Genomic DNA, 13,944 nt, shown 5'->3' on the forward strand with positions numbered 1-13,944 from the left:
AGAGATCCTCCGGAACGATCCAGGCAGCGGAACCGTTGCTTGAGGACACCTATCGTTTGCTCGATGATGTTCCTTGTGGCTTGATGGCTTTCGTTGTATGCCTCCTCCGCTGGGGTCCTGGGCGCGCGGAGCGGGGTCATGAGCCATGTACACAAAGGGTAGCCCTTGTCCCCGATAAGCCATCCCCTTGGTGGAGGCTGTGCCTCGAACATGTCAGCCACAGTAGTCTGGCGCAGAATAAATGCATCGTGGCTGCTTCCTGGGAAGCGGGCATTGACAGCTAGGATGCGCTGCCTGTGGTCATACACCAGCTGTACATTTAGGGAATGGTAGCCCTTCCGGTTGCAGTAATCCTCGGCATTGTGGATAGGTGCCCGCATAGCCACATGCGTGCATTCAATGGTGCCCTGCACCATGGGGAAGCCCGCGATCCTGCCAAATCCGACTGCACGCTGCTCCTGCCTCTGTCGGGTCATGGGGAAGGAGATGAATTGGTGTCTCCTCGCGTAAAGTGCATCGGTGACCTGCCGGATGCAGCGATGCGCGGCGAACTGGGAGATGTTCGCTGTGTCCGCAGCAGCGGCTTGGAAGGAGCCGCTTGCATAAAAGTTCAGAGCCACCGTGACCTTCACTTCCACCGAGAGAGACGTCCTGCACATCAGCTGTGGACGCAGATCTGTGTGAAGCAGCTGGCAGATCTCTGCAACCACCTCCCTTCTGAAGCGCAGCCTCTTCACACAATGTGCCGCAGTCATGGTGAGATAGGACACCTGCTGCCGGTATTGCCTGAGTGGGTAAGGCCTACGTTGCCGACGCCTGATGGCCCCTCTGCGTCTAGGCATGGCTGGCCCTCTCTCACAGCATCTGCGAGCCCTTCGCACATAATGCTGCAACTGAGGGTTGGCCCCCCATACAGCTCCCATAATAAAGTTGAGAACAGATAAATCACAATGAATCAAATGTCAAAGCACTGGCCAGAAGCCAAAAATACCTCTCCTATGTTGTCCCAAATCTGTAACCTCTGTCCCTTGGTCTCTGTCCAGAAATCCAAAGCAGTAAAGTCTTTGCAGCAAAATGGCTGGGCTTTATAGGTCAGTGTAAGTGCCCTTTAATTTGCGCTCCCCGAGGCCCACAGGGCCTCTTTTGCGTTCCACCTCACAGTTCTTAGCAGCGCCACGCCCACATTGGGCGGGCGCCACTGAATTTCCGGTTTGGGGCGCGCAAACAGCGTTGCGCGACGATATGACATCATAAGCTGCGCGCGCACCTGAGCGGGCGCAAACACTTTGCGCCGGCGCTAAATGTCAACTGAATTTGGGCGTCAGCGCAGATCGGACTGCGTTCAGGCGCTAAGTGTCTAGCGCCGGAAATATAGCCCTTTTATGGCATTAGCGGCTGGCGCAACCCACTGAATTTCTAGGCCATTGTCTCTAAATATCAGAATTAAAGCTCCGTTATCACAGCTACAGCCACTGTGCAAATATCAACACAGATGTCACAGGTGTCAATATGAGAATTAAAGCACTGGTATCACAGATAAACGCAGTGTGTAAAAATCAGAATTACAGCATTGATATCACAGATCCAGTGACTGGGTAAATATTAGAATTACAGCACTAATATCACAGGTGAAGTCATTGCATGAATATTAGAATTACAGCACTGATATCACAGGTAGAGTCAGTGAGCAAATATTAGAATGAAAGCACTGATATCACATGTAAAGTTACAGGCCTAGAAATTCATTGATGCCACTTTTGGGGCGCTAAAGTGGGGCGTCTGCTAAAGTTTGCGGCGGCCGCCAAATCTAGGCCACTGCTCCGATATTCATTAGCTTCGCCCTACTAGTTCGGGCGAGCGCTAAAACTGCTGCTGGACGCCTCTCTTTGGGCGCTAAGCCGGAGGTGCTGATCGATAGCGCCGAGGCCGGGCGCAGCGCAGGTGCGGCCATCTCGTGACTGACAGCAGACACCCTGGTGCCGGCCAGCTCTTAAGGGGGAAGGGTCGACTGTGTCTGTTGCCACGCCCTGGATAGTGGAGCCCTCCAGCTAGGCCTGAACACTGCTGCTGGACCCAAATAGCGCCTGAAGACATAGAGAAGGCCCGTGAACGTGCGCAGCGCTTCTCAGAGCGTGATCTGAGTGTGCTGCTTGCTGCTGTGGAGAAGAGGCGCCATGTTTTGTACCCAGACAATGGCAAGAAGGCGACGGATCGCGTCTACAGGAGAGCCTGGAGGCATGTCGCCAGCAAGCTGTCAGCCAACAGCGACGTCCCCAGGACCGGTGCCCAATGCCGCAAAAAGTTAAATGACCTCACACGCATTGTCAGGGTGAGTACCCTTTCCAATGACCTCCTCATCCTTGCATGTGCACCTCACATTATGGGCAAAGGGACCTGAAAGCTCTAATGGCCAGCCTTCATCCAGCAGCTATGGCACAGGCATGAGCATCAATTGCACATTCTGCACTGAACACACTGGCCAAGCTATTCCACCATGGGAGGCATTGCACACCAGATCATGGCGACACACTGGCCAGGCTATTCCACCATGGGAGGCAGTGCACACCAGATCATGGCGACACACTGGCCAGGCTATTCCACCATGGGAGGCAGTGCACACCAGATCATGGCGACACACTGGCCAGGCTATTCCACCATGGGAGGCAGTGCACACAAGATCACGGCGACAAACTGTACTTAGAGGCCGTCCTTTCTCTTGCAGGCCAAGCTGGCGAGTAATTGCAAGAGCCGGACTGCGACTGGGGGAGGACGACCCCATATCCAGCCACTCACCGACCTGCAACATCGCGTGGAGCGCCTCATGGGTGGCCGGGTGATTGGGCCCGTTACATGTGGAGATGCCGACCCTGTTCTGGGCAGCAATGGTAAGGACATCACCTTTTGCACCTCTCTCGTCCCACTTGCGCATCAGATCTACATCCTTTGCCACTGTCCGACCAATGCGCTGAATGCCACCACTCATGCATCCCGCACTGACGCCCTCTCCTCACTCTAAAGCTACTCTTGTGCCTTCCTGCTTTCAGATGGTCAAGAGGAGGTCCCTCAACTTGCCAGTGACAGACCCTCCGAGGAGGAGCAGGAGGAGGAGCAAGAGGAAGGCGGCCCATCAGGGGAACCCTCAGCCGCGGCCACCCAGGCCAATGTAGGGGACACGTCTTCCCTGGAGGGCAGCGTGGCGGAAGTGTCGAAGGGGAGGGGAGCTCCTGGGACCTGCGTGCTGCAGAAAGGCGGGAGGGGGGTGGAAGCTCGGCGGCCTTCTCCCCAGAGGGGGGATGCGTCGGAGGGGAGTCCAATTGCTGGGCCCAGCGGCCTCCAGCAACGGAGGAAGGGTCAGCCAGCTCGGCGGCCTTCTCCCCAGAGGGAGAGTCCGGCCTCCAGTCAGGAGATGCTCTTCGCCGAGGAGATGGAGCGCCTCGAAGACTTGTCCGCGGACTCGGAACGCCGGCACACGGAGCTCATGGCGGCAGTGGCACGGTTGCCTGAGTCCATCGATTCGCTCTCTCGGAGTGTGGCCGAGTTCGGGCCCTTAGAGGCCACCAGTCGGGCGGAATACCGGGCAGATCTGTCAGCGACTGGCCAGGTGATTAGTGGTGCCGTCCAGTCACTGGCTGCTCTGCTGCGGTCAGTGAACAGGTCAACACGGGCACTCCCTACTGCCACACTCGCTGTGTCAGCCAGGCATCGCCAGGGCACCCGGCACGCTGCAGCAGCACATCGGTCTGTCCCTCGGCAGATTGGTGCGAATGCTGCAGTGCTGGCCCGGGCGAGTGCCAGTGTCTCAGGCGACCAGCGAGCGCCTGCCATCTGCCAGCTTGCCGACATTCCTCCAGCCGCCACTGCCACTCCCCCAGTGGAGCTGCCAGGAGCTGCTGCAGCGACTGATGCTGGCCAGCCACAGCTGCAGCAATCAACAGCCGGCCGCTCGACGGCCAGACCTCGACTAGGCCGACCCCCAAGGGCATCTGCCGTCACGACATGTGCCCCTCAGGAGCCTGCCCCCAGCCTTGCAGCAGCCAATGGCCTTACTTTGAGGCGGAGCAGCAGGGCGTGCAGGGCCCACCCAAAGATGGCCAAGGCATCGCCCTAGCGGGCCAAATAGTCGAATGTGTGGCCATTTGTGTTTGTTTCTTGAGGCCGAGAATTGGATGTTTGTTTTTTGAAGGCCGATGATGTGATGTTTGTTTTGGACGAAGGCCGAGAATGACGGCCATTTTAGTTGCCCTATTTTGTTAATCCTCCCCAGGTTGTGGGAGCGAGTAATGTGTTTGAGTGTTTTTTGGGGGTTTCATCTGTTTTTGGTTTTCATGTGGGAAGGGCCCAGAGTTTGTACAATAAAGCATTTTATTTATTCACATTGTCCATGTTTGATCTTTGAAGTGTTTGTTGCCTTAACCGGCTGAGGGCTTGCGGAGCGGCTGCAATCATGTTCTATCATTGGCACAAGCCATTCCCTGACAGGGGGCCTAGAAGTGACGTTCAATAAGCCGACGACGGGCGGCCCTTGGACCTTGTGCGTCCCTCCTGGGCTGGTACTCCTCGTCCTCGTCGTCCTCATGCTCCTCCTGCTCCTCCTCCTGAGGTGGTGGTCCAACGTGAGGTGGCAGTGCCTGAGTCCTGCGGATAGCCAGGTTGTGCAGCATGCAGCAAACGACGACGAATTGGGAGACTCGATCCTGCGAATACTGGAGGGCTCCCCCGGAGCGGTCGAGACAGCGGAACCGTTGCTTGAGCACGCCGATTGTTTGTTCTATGAGGTTCCTCGTCGCTTGATGACTCTCGTTGTATGCCTCTTCAGCAGGGGTCGTGCGCGCGCGGAGCGGGGTCATGAGCCAGGTACACAAAGGATAGCCTTTGTCCCCGATAAGCCATCCTCTTGGGGGAGGCTGTGCCTGGAACATGTCAGCCACAGTTGTCTGTCGCAGGATAAAGGCATCGTGGCTGCTGCCTGGAAAGCGTGCATTGACAGCTAGGATGCGCTGCCTGTGGTCACACACCAGCTGTACATTGAGGGAATGGTAGCCCTTCCGGTTGCGGTACTCCTCGGCATGCTCAAGAGGTGCCCACAAAGCCACATGCGTGCAGTCAATGGCGTCCTGCACCATGGGGAAGCCCACTATTCTTGCAAACCCCACTGCACGCTGCTGCTGCTTGTCCAGGGTCATGGGGAAGGAGATGAATTGATGTCTCCTTCTGAAAAGGGCTTCGGTCACCTGGCGGATGCAGCAATGCACGGCGAACTGGGAGATGTTAGCGATGTCCCCAGTAGCGGATTGGAAGGAGCCGGAGGCATAGAAGTTGAGAGCCACCGTCACCTTCACTGGCACCGACAGAGACGTCCTGCACATCAGCTGTGGCTGCAGATCTCTCTGAAGCAGCCGGCAGATGTCTGCAACCACCTCCCTTCGGAATCGCAGCCTCCTAACACACATCGCGGCAGACATGGTCAGATAGGAGGTCTGCGGGCTGTATACCCTGCGTGGGTAAGGCCTCAGTTGGCGACGCCTGTTGCCCCCTCTGCGTCTAGCCAGGGCTGCCACTCTCTCACGGCGTCTGTAAGCCCTTCTGGCATAAGGCTGAAATTCAGTGTTGCCACCCAATGCAGCCCCCATTATATGCTGGCAAACACTGAGCTCTGAATGAAGGCAAAGATAATTGGTAAGCTCTGGCCTGAGCCAAAAATACCTGTCCAAGTGTTGGTCCAAAGCAGTAAACTCTCCTCCTTGGTCTCTGTCCAAAAAACCGTTGCACAAGAGTGAATGCTGCAAAATGGCTGGCCTTTATACTGCTGGGTAAGTGCCCTTTAATTAGCGCTCCCCCCGGCCCGGCTGGCCTGTGTACCGTTCCACTTCACAGTCGCTCGGGACGCCCGGCGCACAATGGGCCGGCGCGAGTGAAGTTCCGGTTTGGGGCGCACAAAGGGCGTTGCACTATTAAATGACGTCATGATCTGCATGCGCAGCAGGGCGCGCGCTAAGACTTTGCGCCGGTGCTAAATGTGTCCTGAAGTTGGGGAGAGGCGCAGATCGCGCTGCGCCCGGGCGATAAGCGCCTAGCGCTCGAGATCTACCCCCCCTAAGGCGCTAACGGCTGGCGCGCCCAACTGAATTTCTAGGCCACACTGTTTAAATATCAGAATTAAAGCTCCGATATCACAGGTACCGTCGCTGTGTAAATACCAGAATATAGCACTGAGTAAAATGATAATTAAAGCACTGGTATCACAGATAAACGCAGTGTGTATAAATAAAAATTACATCACTGATTTAAAGCATTTATATCATAGTGACAGTGTCTGGGTCAATATTCGAAATACAGCAATGATATCACAGGTACAGTCAGTCTATAAGTATCAGAATAACAGCACATATGTCACAGGTCCAGTAATTGTGTAAATATCAGAATTACAGCAGTGATATCACAGGTTCATTCACGGTGTAAATATCCAGAATTACAGCACTGAAATCACAGGTACATTCAATGTATAAATATCCGAATTACAGCACTGATATCACAGAATACTCATTGTATATATGGAAATTACAATACCGATATCACAGGTCTAGTCAGTGCATAAATATCACAATTATAGCTCTCATATCAATGGTACAGTCAGTGTGTGAAAAGCAGAAATAAAGCACTGATTTCACAGGTACTATCACTGTATGAATATCAGAAATAAAGCTCCGATATCACAGGTACAGTCAATGTCTAAATACCAGTATTACAGCACAGATATCACATGTACAGTCACTGTGTAAATATCAGAATTGTAGCAGTGATATCACAGCTAAATTCAAGGTGTAAATATCAGAATTACAGCACTGATATCTCAGTTACAGTCAGTGTGTAATTATCATAAACACAGCACTGATATCACAGGTTACGTCACTGTGTGCATATCAGAATTCCAGTACTGATATCACAGGTATTGTCACTGTATATGTCAGAATTACAACACTGATATCACAAGTAGAGTCATTGTGTAAATATCAGATTTCAGCACTAATAATATCACAGATCCAGTCAGTGTTTAAATATCATCATTACAGCATTGATATCACAGATACAGTCAACGTAAATATCATAATTACAGCACCAATATCACAGGTACAGTCAACATGCAAATATCCGAAATACAGCACAGATATCACAGTTACAGTTACTGTATATATCAGAATTACTTCACTGCTATCTCAGGTAAAGTAAGGGTTTTAATATCAGAATTACAGCATTGATATTACAGGTACAGCCAGTGTGTGAATATCAGAAATACAGCACTGATATCACAATTACAGTCCATGTAAATATCAGAATAACATCACTGGTATCAGAGTTAAAGTCACTATGTAAATACAAGAACTGCAGCACTGATATCACAGATTAGTCATGTATATATCATAATAATTACAGGACCAATATCACAGGTATAGACACTGTCTAAATATCAGTATTGCAGCACATATATCACAGATATAGTCATTGTGTAAGTACCAGTATTGCAGCACAGATATCACAGTTATAGTCACTGTGTAAATATCAGAATTACAAAATTGATATCACAGGTACAGTTAATGTGTGCATAACAGATGTACAGCACTGATATCACAGGTTACCTCACTGTGTGAATATCAGAATTACACCACTGATATCACAGGTACTGTCACTATATATATATCAGAATTTTAACAATGATATCACAGGTATAGTAACTGTGTAAATATCATCATTACAGCATTGCTATCACAGGTACAGTTATTATGTAAATATAAGAATTGCACCACTGATATCAGAGGTACAGTCTCTATGTAATTATAAGAATTACAGCACTGATATCACAGATAATTCACTGTACATATCATAATTACAGAACCGATATCACAGGTACGCTCAGTGCATAAATTTCAGAATTAGAGCACTGACATCACAGGTACAATCAGTGTGTGAACATCAGAATTAAAGCTCTGAAATCACAGTTATATTCCTTGCGAGAATATCAGAAATACAGCACTGATATCACAGCTAAAGCCATTGTGTAAAAAACAGAGTTAAAGCTCGGATATCACAGATAGAGTCAAAGTATAAATATCAGTATTACAGCACAGATATCATTGGTACAGTCACTGTAAAAATATCAGAATGACAGCCTTGATATCAAAGCTGGAGTCATTGTGTAAATATCAGAATTACAGCACTGAGATCACAGGTACAGTCAGTGTGTCAGTGTCAGAATTACAGCACTGATATGACAGGTAGAGACAGTTTGTGAATATCAGTATTACTGCATAGATATCAAAGTAACAGTCCGTGTAATTGTCAGTATTACAGCACCGACATCACAATAACAGTCCGTGAAAATAACAGAATAACAGCACTGATGTCACAGAAACGACATTGTACTTATTATAATTACAGCACCGACATCAGAGGTACAGTCAGGACATAAATATCAGAATTACAGCTCTCATATCAATGGTACATTCAGTGTATGATTGTCAGAAACGAAGCAATGATTTCACAGGCACAGTAACTTTATGATTATCAGAATTAAAGCATTGATATCACAGCTATATTCGCTGCGTGAATACCAGAATAACTGCACTGACATCACTGCTAACGTGACTGTGGGTCAATATCAGAATTAAAGCTTCGATATCACAGGTACATTCACTGTCTAAGTACCAGTATTACAGCACAGATATCACAGGTACAACACTGAGCAACTATCAGATTCACAGCACTGACACGATAAGTACATTCAGTGTCTAAATACCAGTATTACAGCACAGATATTACAGGTACATAGAAACATAGAAGATAGGAGCAGGAGTAGGCCATTCGGCCCCTCAAGCCTGCTCCGCCATTCACTGAGATCATGGCTGATCATCCAATTTCAGTACCCTGTCTCCGCTTTCACCCCATATCCCTTGATCCCTTTAGCCTTAAGAAATATATCCAAATCTTTCTTGAATATATTTAATGAATTGGCCTCAACTGCCTTCTGTGGTAGAGAATTCCACAGGTTCACCACTTTCTGGGTGAAGAAATTCCTCCTCATTTCTGTCCTAAATGGCTTACCCCTTATCCTTAGACTGTGACCCCTGGTTCTGGACTCCCCGACTATCGGGAACATCCTTCCCGCATCTAGTCTGTCTAGTCCTGTTAGAATTTTGTAAGTTTCAATGAGATCCCCTCTCATTCTTCTCAGCTCCAGTGAGTATAAGCCCAATTGACCCAATCTCTCCTCATACGTCATTCCTGCCATCCCAGGTATCAGCCTGGTGAATCTTCGCTGAATTCCTTCCATGGCAAGAACATCCTTCTTCAGATGAGGTGACCAAAACTGCCCACAATACTCAAGGTGTGGTCTCACCAAGGCCCTGTACAACTGCAGCAAAACATCCTTGTTCCTGTACTCGAATCCTCTCGCTGTGAAGGCCAACATACCATTTGCCTTCTTAACCGCCTGCTGCACCTGCATGTTTACCTTCAGCGACTGGTGCACAAGGACACCCAGGTCTCATTGCACTTCCCCTTCTCCCAATCTATTGCCATTCAGATAATAATCTGCCTTCCTGTTTTTGCCACCAAAGTAGATAACCTCGCATTTATCCATGTTATACTGCATCTGCCATGCTTCTGCCCAATCACCCAACCTGTCCAAATCATACTGGAGTTTCTCGGCATCCTCCTCACAGCACACACGCCCACCCAGCTTTGTGTCATCTGTAAACTTGGAGATATTACATCTAGTTCCCTCGTCTAGATGCTTTATACATATTGTGAATAGCTGGGGTCCAAGGACTGATCCCTGCAGTACCCCACTAGTCACTGCCTGCCACTCGGAAAAAGACCCGTTTATTCCAACTCTTTGCTTCCTGTCTGCCAACCAGTTCTTTATCCAAGTCAATACCTTGCCCCCAATCCCATGTGCCTTAACTTTACACATTAATCTCTCATGCGGGACCTTATCGAAAGCCTTTTGAAAGTACAGTCATTGCGTGAATATCAGAATTAAAGCAGCGATATCACGGGTATAGTCACTGTATAAATATCCGAATTACAGCAGCGATATCACGGGTATAGTCACTGTATAAATATCAGAATTACAGCAGCGATATCACAGGTATAGTCACTGTATAAATATCAGAATTACAGCACCGATATCACAGGTACAGTCACTGTATAAATATCAGAATTACAGCAGCGATATCACAGGTACAGTCACTGTATAAATATCAGAATTACAGCACCGATATCACAGGTACAGTCACTGTATAAATATCAGAATTGCAGCACCGATATCACAGGTATAGTCACTGTATAAATATCAGAATTACAGCAGCGATATCACAGGTATAGTCACTGTATAAATATCAGAATTACAGCACCGATATCACAGGTACAGTCACTGTATAAATATCAGAATTAAAGCACCGATATCACAGGTACAGTCACTGTATAAATATCAGAATTACAGCAGCGATATCACAGGTATAGTCACTGTATAAATATCAGAATTACAGCACCGATATCACAGGTATAGTCACTGTATAAATATCAGAATTAAAGCACCGATATCACAGGTACAGTCACTGTATAAATATCAAAATTACAGCACCGATATCACGGGTATAGTCACTGTATAAATATCAGAATTAAAGCACCGATATCACAGGTATAGTCACTGTATAAATATCAGAATTACAGCAGCGATATCACAGGTACAGTCACTGTATAAATATCAGAATTACAGCACCGATATCACAGGTATAGTCACTGTATAAATATCAGAATTACAGCACCGATATCACAGGTATAGTCACTGTATAAATATCAGAATTACAGCACCGATATCACGGGTACAGTCACTGTATAAATATCAGAATTACAGCACCGATATCACAGGTACAGTCACTGTATAAATATCAGAATTACAGCAGCGATATCACAGGTATAGTCACTGTATAAATATCAGAATTAAAGCACCGATATCACAGGTATAGTCACTGTATAAATATCAGAATTACAGCAGCGATATCACAGGTATAGTCACTGTATAAATATCAGAATTAAAGCAGCGATATCACGGGTACAGTCACTGTATAAATATCAGAATTGCAGCACCGATATCACAGGTATAGTCACTGTATAAATATCAGAATTAAAGCACCGATATCACAGGTATAGTCACTGTATAAATATCAGAATTACAGCACCGATATCACGGGTATAGTCACTGTATAAATATCAGAATTACAGCAGCGATATCACAGGTACAGTCACTGTATAAATATCAGAATTAAAGCACCGATATCACAGGTACAGTCACTGTATAAATATCAGAATTACAGCAACGATATCACAGGTACAGTCACTGTATAAATATCAGAATTACAGCACCGATATCACAGGTATAGTCACTGTATAAATATCAGAATTAAAGCACCGATATCACAGGTATAGTCACTGTATAAATATCAGAATTAAAGCACCGATATCACAGGTATAGTCACTGTATAAATATCAGAATTAAAGCACCGATATCACAGGTACAGTCACTGTATAAATATCAGAATTACAGCACCGATATCACAGGTATAGTCACTGTATAAATATCAGAATTAAAGCACCGATATCACAGGTATAGTCACTGTATAAATATCAGAATTAAAGCACCGATATCACAGGTACAGTCACTGTATAAATATCAGAATTAAAGCACCGATATCACGGGTATAGTCACTGTATAAATATCAGAATTAAAGCACCGATATCACAGGTATAGTCACTGTATAAATATCAGAATTACAGCAGCGATATCACAGGTATAGTCACTGTATAAATATCAGAATTAAAGCACCGATATCACAGGTATAGTCACTGTATAAATATCAGAATTACAGCACCGATATCACAGGTATAGTCACTGTATAAATATCAGAATTACAGCACCGATATCACGGGTATAGTCACTGTATAAATATCAGAATTACAGCACCGATATCACGGGTATAGTCACTGTATAAATATCAGAATTACAGCACCGATATCACAGGTATAGTCACTGTATAAATATCAGAATTACAGCACCGATATCACAGGTATAGTCACTGTATAAATATCAGAATTAAAGCACCGATATCACAGGTACAGTCACTGTATAAATATCAGAATTAAAGCACCGATATCACAGGTATAGTCACTGTATAAATATCAGAATTAAAGCAGCGATATCACAGGTATAGTCACTGTATAAATATCAGAATTAAAGCACCGATATCACAGGTATAGTCACTGTATAAATATCAGAATTAAAGCACCGATATCACAGGTATAGTCACTGTATAAATATCAGAATTAAAGCACCGATATCACAGGTACTGTCACTGTATAAATATCAGAATTAAAGCACCGATATCACGGGTATAGTCACTGTATAAATATCAGAATTAAAGCACCGATATCACGGGTATAGTCACTGTATAAATATCAGAATTACAGCAGCGATATCACGGGTACAGTCACTGTATAAATATCAGAATTACAGCAGCGATATCACGGGTATAGACACTGTATAAATATCAGAATTACAGCACTGATATCACGGGTATAGTCACTGTATAAATATCAGAATTACAGCACCGATATCACAGGTACAGTCACTGTATAAATATCAGAATTAAAGCACCGATATCACGGGTATAGTCACTGTATAAATATCAGAATTAAAGCACCGATATCACGGGTATAGTCACTGTATAAATATCAGAATTACAGCACCGATATCACAGGTATAGTCACTGTATAAATATCAGAATTACAGCAGCGATATCACGGGTATAGTCACTGTATAAATATCAGAATTACAGCACTGATATCACAGGTATAGTCACTGTATAAATATCAGAATTAAAGCAGCGATATCACGGGTAGAGTCACTGTATAAATATCAGAATTAAAGCACCGATATCACAGGTATAGTCACTGTATAAATATCAGAATTACAGCACTGATATCACAGGTACAGTCACTGTATAAATATCAGAATTACAGCACCGATATCACAGGTACAGACACTGTATAAATATCAGAATTAAAGCACCGATATAACGGGTATAGTCACTGTATAAATATCAGAATTAAAGCACCGATATCACGGGTATAGTCACTGTATAAATATCAGAATTAAAGCACCGATATCACAGGTATAGTCACTGTATAAATATCAGAATTAAAGCACCGATATCACAGGTATAGTCACTGTATAAATATCAGAATTACAGCAGCGATATCACAGGTATAGTCACTGTATAAATATCAGAATTAAAGCAGCGATATCACGGGTACAGTCACTGTATAAATATCAGAATTACAGCACCGATATCACAGGTATAGTCACTGTATAAATATCAGAATTAAAGCACCGATATCACAGGTATAGTCACTGTATAAATATCAGAATTACAGCACCGATATCACGGGTATAGTCACTGTATAAATATCAGAATTACAGCACCGATATCACAGGTATAGTCACTGTATAAATATCAGAATTAAAGCACCGATATCACAGGTATAGTCACTGTATAAATATCAGAATTACAGCACCGATATCACAGGTATAGTCACTGTATAAATATCAGAATTAAAGCACCGATATCACAGGTATAGTCACTGTATAAATATCAGAATTACAGCACTGATATCACAGGTATAGTCACTGTATAAATATCAGAATTAAAGCACCGATATCACAGGTATAGTCACTGTATAAATATCAGAATTAAAGCACCGATATCACAGGTATAGTCACTGTATAAATATCAGAATTAAAGCACCGATATCACAGGTACAGTCACTGTATAAATATCAGAATTACAGCACCGATATCACAGGTATAGTCACTGTATAAATATCAGAATT

At 45.6% G+C, this 13,944-nt stretch overlaps 1 protein-coding gene across 1 annotated transcript in view; it reads right to left on the bottom strand.

Moving 5' to 3' along the window:
* LOC147095572 (scavenger receptor cysteine-rich domain-containing protein DMBT1-like) overlaps positions 1-13,944 on the bottom strand; it is a 960,763-nt gene that overhangs the window by 25,158 nt on the left and 921,661 nt on the right. The window lies entirely within an intron of this gene.

Source organism: Somniosus microcephalus, unplaced genomic scaffold, assembly GCF_052327205.1.
Source record: "Somniosus microcephalus isolate GS21.2 unplaced genomic scaffold, FLI_Smic_1.0 unresolved_chr1, whole genome shotgun sequence".
Taxonomy (NCBI): Eukaryota; Metazoa; Chordata; class Chondrichthyes; order Squaliformes; family Somniosidae; genus Somniosus; species Somniosus microcephalus.